The following is a 7,530-nucleotide window of genomic DNA, read 5'->3' on the forward strand; positions in this document are numbered from 1 at the left end:
TATATATATATATATATATATATATATATATATATATACTTTGATGAAATCCTTTCAGCATGAAATTATAAAACTTCTTTGCTCATGCAAACACTATTAGCTTTTCACTTTGATATCTCCATTTGCAATGCAGCTTACCCTAAAAGAATCTTTGGCATTGTTTGATTCAATTTACATTTATGTGTGGAAATGTATGTGATAGAGAGATTACAATTTCATAACTTGGTTGATTGAAAATATTAAGAAACTTGAGAGGTTTTCTGCATTTAGACATAATTCATCAAATGATGAATCAATAGATTAAAAATTTGAAATCAGTACTATGTAAATATATAAGAAGTGTATACCTTTACTCAATTTTAAATTTTACTAATTTATACTATTGTTTTATATTTTGTCATACCATTCTGTTTTCATTAATGTGTACACAATTTTGGATCACATAATAAACAAGCAGGTTTACAAAATCATCCATCATCATAGCGGACCTCCATCAAAGGTTTCTCAAAGTATCTAAGGACAGAAAGTTAAGATGGCATGGCTATGTAACAAGATCTAATGTCCTCACAATAACCATTCTTCAAGAACTCACAGAAGGCAGGAAAGGTGGAGAACGTAAAGTAAAAGATGGATGGGCAACATTAAGGAATGGACAAGCAAATCATTAGTGGAGACCCAAGTTTTGGAATGTAATCATCACAAATAGAGAAAATTGGTGTATGGCATGTCATGACAGAACCCTTTTGATTCTATTGGGCAAAGATCCATGACAAGGTTATTAATATGAGTTTGCAAGGCACTTTTTACATAATTATGTATATGTTCTCAAATATCCATGACTTCTAAGAAGGGATTCAACACAACATTTTCTCCATCTGTTAGTTTCTCTCTCTCTCTCTCTCTCTCCTAAGAAAGATGTTATCCTAATGATTGTATTCCATTCTTGGACAATATAATGTCTAAACCTAGAAGATATGTAAACACACTCGACGCCTTCATTAAAATAATGGAAACACAATAAGTAAATACAAATAATTTAAGACTAATACAATCTTGCCTGAGACTAAATTTTTTTCAGTCATGAAGAAATGTTGGATCATCTTAAACATAAGGAAAAGATGATAACATGTTAATGCATAGAAGAATACACTCTCCTTTCATCTAACAAGAATTCTTTGTTATACTGTCATTTTTTAAAATTTTATTATTTTTTTGCATAAAGACACAAGTTTCTTTGCAAAATTCCAGTGATTTTCAATTTCCTCTATGAAGTGAGTTTTTCACTTCTCAACAACCATTTCATGACCTGAGGGTCACAATTCAATAAAATAGGATCTGTAAAATTCTCTTTTGTCATATGTGTTTCCGTTGATTTTCTAATTTGCTAATGTCAAGAAATTCTATATCTAGCTACATCGTTGGTGTCACTGTAAGAGAAACTTGTTTTGCATGCTTATGTGTGAAAATAACTCAGGTGTGATTAGCAATTCAGGACATGCACCCAAGAAACTAGTAATAGGAAATCATCAGATTTATGTCATTTGTATACAAAATGTTATGACATTTACATGATTGGCTTGCTAGTTTTTTTATGGATACAAACATTGATAAATTTGTAAACACTCAAGTTAATTTCTGCTATATGTTATTACAAACAATAGGTTGCTCTGATCACTACTGACAGTTCTATAATATCTTAGCCTCGCCTAAATATTGGTTCATAAATCACTGTTATCAGTTAGAATATCATTGATTATATAATAAGCTTTGTGAGATAGGTGTTTTAATGAATGAAGTTATGAAGAATTGCTAAGAAATTGCTGGTGTCTCTATAAATAATATCAGTGTGATGGAACGAGATTAATTTGAGAAAATCAAGGATTTTATCATGGAAATTGAAGAAATCCCAAATTCATCATACACAAAATAATGCATGCAATTTTCCAGTTGATAAAAATTTTCTACAGCAAACAATCACTTTCAATGAATATTAAAGACTTAAGAGATACAGGTCTTGAGGGAACCACCTTTAGATTTATTTCAGAATTACAGTGAGATTTACTAGAATTCAGAGATGAAGGCAATATCTACATTGCTAGTTTTAACACTGGTGTGAGATTCTTATAATGACGAGAAATCTTTTATTCTCCATGGTGACTTGACAATATGTATGTTAGCGCTCATATAAGGACATACAAATATACACTTAAATATTTATATGCAAACACACACACACAGATTTTTACACAAATTTTAGACAATAAATTATACTTGTTCAGTGTTATTATGGTTGAAAAGGGTTTCTAAAATATTAGTTAATACTGTTTTTAATTCTTGTCACTAACTTTTTTAGTTTAAACATTAATTATTTTAATTTCTTTTCATTTAAAAACACCCAATGATAAAAAATAGAATCAACAATGTAATTGCAAATAAAAATTCTTAACAGACAAGATTCCTGAAAATATTTACACTTGAAAGTAATTACTGAAATTATTGTACTAGAGTAGAGTTTCTGTTGTAATTTCAAATATATATTTAAATAACTTTATTAATGCTCTTGAAATGACAAATATAATGAAAACATTTTCTTTATTTAATGTACTGATGTACTGATAACTTTATTCATTTCTTCAGGAACTATTTTACAAAGTATAATGTATATATTGGCACAGGTGTGGTTTATAGGTGCAGGCATGACAGTGAATTGCGTGGTAAGAAGTTTGCTTCACAGCCACATGGTTCTGGTTCTATTCCACTGCATGGCACCTTGAGAAAATGTCTTTTACTATAGCTGCAGGCCAACCAATGCCTTGCAAATGAATTTGGTAGAGGGAAACTGAAAGAATACAGTCATGTGTGAGTGTGTGTGTTTGTGTGTGTCCACTAACACAACTTGACAACCAGTGTTAGTATGTTTACATTCTTGTAACTTAGCAGTCTGGTAAGAGATTGACAGAATAAGTAACAAGCTTTAAAAAAATAAATACTGGAGCCAATTCATTTGACAAAAACCCTTCAAGATGGTGCCCCAGCATGGCTGCAGTCTTATAACTTAAACAAGCAGAGTATAGAAGATGTGAAAGTAATCCAGTTTTACCAAACAAAATGTAAGCCATAATTAATAAATGATAGGCTGTAGATTATCCACATTTTATAAATAATGTTTATTGCAACAAGAAATAGAAATTTACAAGACCATCCTCAACCAAGTCATTTCCTTTTATAATACACTTAGCCTAAAATTTTAAAAGCTTTATTATAATGGCAGGTCAGAGATGAACCACGTGCAAACTGCCAAATTAACTGTTATGAAGTACAGTTAGATAAAATCTGATGAAGCAAAGTAACATTTTGTGATGAAAGATTTCACTAAATTTAAGCTCTTGATATACTTTCATTTAAACAAATTAAATCAATGTTCAAGCCATGCTTTGGGAACACTCAAATGGTGAAGTAATCATGTTATGCATGAATCAATAATGTAAAAATGAGCCAAATGAAGAAACCTCCAAATTTAATATCAATTCTGAGCAACGTAAAAGTATTTGAGCTACTACCTTAAATGTTAAGACAAATTATTAACTTGTTCCTACAAATAGTCAAAATTCTAAATGATAATTCTTCTTAAAATTCAATTTTAAGCTTACATGGACACACTGCAGCTGCAATCTCATTCAATTTCAAGAAGCCTTTACAAATTATGCTTCTTAAAAGAGGAAACATTATTGAATAAATACTATATTACTTCAGGCTGTTTTTTGGGGTTTTTTTTTTTTTTGTATGCTGCTAATTAATAGTTATATGAAAGAAAAAATACAAGAAAAAACATTTTATTTGAGCATGCAGGTAAAAAAAAAAATTCAATATATATATATATATAATGAAATTTTTTAAAATGATTTTTAAGCTAAGAACCTCATTGGAAATGATCCTTCAAGCCCTTTCTATTTATAAGAGCAAAAAATGAGCATTCAACTAGTTGTGAAGTATTATCTGTTTTAGTTTTTATTTGTTTTACTTATAACAAAATATTAATTCTAAAACTGAGAAATTGAAAAAAATAGAGTTGGAGTATCTAAGATGAACATTGTTTATTTTTTAATTTATCAAAACCTTTTAACATAGTTGTTATTAAACAATGAAGTAATCTGAATCTTTTATTTATGAGAATCTCAAATATTTGAACTCCAATTTTGTAGTGACAATTTTACTCTTATTTAGTTTATTCAGATAGAGTAACAATGGTTAGCAACATTTCAAAAACATTTCAATAGAATGAAAAGAGAACATTGTAAAGTTAGAAAGAGGAAACGGATTTGTTGTGCTGCAATAATTTTTCTTCACCTGCAACATAAACCCATTTAAAAATATCAGCTTCCCTCATTACAATGAATTTATATTCACATTCTAAAAACAAATTATACATATGTTAACCATTTTCCTTGATAATGTAAATTACTTCTGCTATTTTAACTCTTGTTAATTACTGCTATTTTGCTGTATTTTCCCAACAGTGCTAACAAACAATTTAAAGCCCATTATTTGGGTGTATTTGTTCAATATTATAATATCAAATTGCGCTGTGTAAATACATTTTCAATGAGAATGTGTTTAACAGTCGCCTTATTCCTTAAAATACAAAACCGTGATAATACTTGGGCATACGTAATGGCTAAAGCATCTAATTAATCTATACATCAATAAGATGATAAATTTAATTGGATATTGAAAAAATCTAATAAACACTTGTTAGATAGTTTAGCTTCTGTAAAATACTATTTTTGGTTGTAAAAGGTTAAAACAAATTCAAGTCATTTAAGGTGAAGAGAAATGTTCAGTGTATCAGTTGAAGGTCATAATCTATATTCAAATGCTATAATCTCAGACTTTAGTTGTTATCCCGATTTACAACCAACTGCAAATTACATTTTTAATTACTTCTGAAAAAACAATTCCAGAAATTTCATAAAACATTTTAAGAAGACAAAATAACTTGGATTGTTGTAATACAAAGAGCTTGTGTGAAAGGAATAATTAAATGTTTCAGTCCAAATATTTAAATGAAATGAAAATAATTTTAACTCAAACATTCATTAGAGGCTCATACAATATGAAAAAGGTGCATTAATCATTAATTGTGGAAGAGTGAATAAAGATTCAATCAGTTTGTTTTTAACAAACTTCAGGAGTGAGCCATTTAATCTAAGGAAAGGTGATATTTTGTTTTGGTTTTGATTTTTTAAAACATTGATTTGCATCCTTCATTCAGATACACATTTACTAATGTTTCAGCTGTCTCTTTTGCACTCAAGAAATATCATCATCACATAGTTTCTAAAATGAACTTCCTTGTACTGGAAAAAATTTGGTTTCTATTCTCATATGGAGTTGCTTCTATTCACATACCTAATGGTCTCTGATAAGACTTGTTGATTACATATTAAAATTAGTATAAAAGTAAATATGAAGAATGCTAGAGTAAAATCATCTTATAACCATGTGCACATTGGATAATGGAGAACTAGATACAAAGAAAAAAACAAGATAGTCATGGGTAGAATATTTTTAATTATTGGTCTACTTGATCATAGCTGGTGTGGGGCTAAAAAATAATTAAAAGAGATACAACTTAGGACTGGTAAATACTTTAGATTTTTGGATTGATTCTTATTATTGCTTGATGTCATTTCATATTTTTATGCTACAAATATTATCCAGAGAGGTTATATCACACACTATAAACCTTCTCAACCTGAAAATATACGGACTTCAACCTGGCGAGAACAATTCAGTAAATTACCTTCAAACATTACAAAATTTAACTATTAGGAAAGGAAACAAAAACTCTATATTAATAATAAAGAATTTCACCTTAAAGTAAGGATACAGAGTGGGAGACAATGGGGGTGACTGTATCAAGGGCAGCCACCACAAAATCTAGTCCTTGTTGTGATATGTAGTTTGTGTACAACTGCATATCATGCTGGTTAGATCAAAGGATAAAGGCCAGATTAATGTGCAATATATGGGTTTGGGTTTGCATAGGGCCAGCCTAATATGATAAAAGTGAATTTACATAGGACCAACAATCACCCACCTACCAAGAGAAGAGCAAGATTACCCAAGCATTAATGACAATTCAAAACTAACAAGGACATGGGAGAGGAAGGCTTTATAGCCTAGAATCAAGTACTGGAGAGAAAAGTTATCAAAGTCCAATGATGCATATGGAGTGTAGGGCTTAAGTGAAAGATAGTATCAATCACAGTCTTTACATAGTTACATCATCCTCATTTGATATCTGTTTTCCATGCTGAAATACGTTGGACGGTTTGACAGGGGCTGGCCAGCTGGAGAACTGTTCAGACTCCAATTGTCTGTTTTGGCATGGTATCTACAACTGAATACCCTTCTTAATGCCACCCGCTTTATAGAATGAGCTGGGTGCTTTTTATGTGCCACTAGCATGAGTGCATTCACATAGCAGCAGCAGGAGTGTACTTTACATGGCACCAGCCCAAGTGCATTTTACATAGTACTGGCACTTGCAAAGAACATGCCTGTATGTATGGGTGATAGTGATTTTACTTAGCTTGATGTATCTTTTCAAGAACAGCAAATCATCACAACTCCTGCTTCCTTGTAATTTCCTCAGTGAGGCCCATGTGTCACATGACTTTCAAAAAACAAGAACCAAAATCCATTCTGACTACATTACTCTGTTATGAAAGAACACACTGTATAATGTAGTACTAAATACTATGCTAAAAACAAAATGGAATGGCTACAGCAGGAAAGCATTTTCATCATAGGTTACTAAATCAAGGGTAAAATGAAGCAAACAATGACATTGTTGTTATAATAGGTTACATATCCAAATTAAGTCTACATGTTTTTAGGGATTTAAATTTTATGGTGATATATACATAGAAGATACTTTTGATTGCATTTTGTTATGAGCTTTATGGCATCTATATTAAATACATTTATGTATTGAACCTAGATTAAATACACAAACTTTTTCTAAGTCCTGGCTATAGTGACATGTATACAAGAGAAAACGTATATGTATGTATTACCTAGCTATGTGTGGAAGAATATCAATATTTTCATATATGTCATACTAATGTATGTATCATGTATAAACACAGATAAAAAATATGTTTGCTTTTCATCAAATGTAATAATTATGTTTTATTTATGGGAACACACAAACACACACATACAAACACAAACACACATGTGTATCATTCTGCTTGTCTCTCTCGTGGTTATAATATAAGAATTTTCATTAAAATTTATTAACATGCAAAATATAAATTCTGTGATTCTATACAAATTACTCTTGCAATTTTAAGCAAAAATTAGATCACATTTCAGTTTGTATAAAATTTTATACATATTTTTGTAGTTGTGATTAAAAGAATTTCAAATATAAATCAAAATAAATAACAAAATGTTGATTCTATTTTAGTTGGTGTGATTTTAATTTCTCAATTAACTAGAATATTTATAAGAAATATATAT

The 7,530-nt window shown here is 29.8% G+C and overlaps 1 long non-coding RNA gene across 1 annotated transcript in view; it reads right to left on the reverse strand.

Annotated features, from left to right (window-relative positions):
* Window positions 1-7,530, reverse strand: part of LOC128247591 (uncharacterized) — a 291,898-nt gene that overhangs the window by 248,206 nt on the left and 36,162 nt on the right. The window lies entirely within an intron of this gene.

This window comes from Octopus bimaculoides, chromosome 4, assembly GCF_001194135.2.
Source record: "Octopus bimaculoides isolate UCB-OBI-ISO-001 chromosome 4, ASM119413v2, whole genome shotgun sequence".
NCBI lineage: Eukaryota > Metazoa > Mollusca > Cephalopoda > Octopoda > Octopodidae > Octopus > Octopus bimaculoides.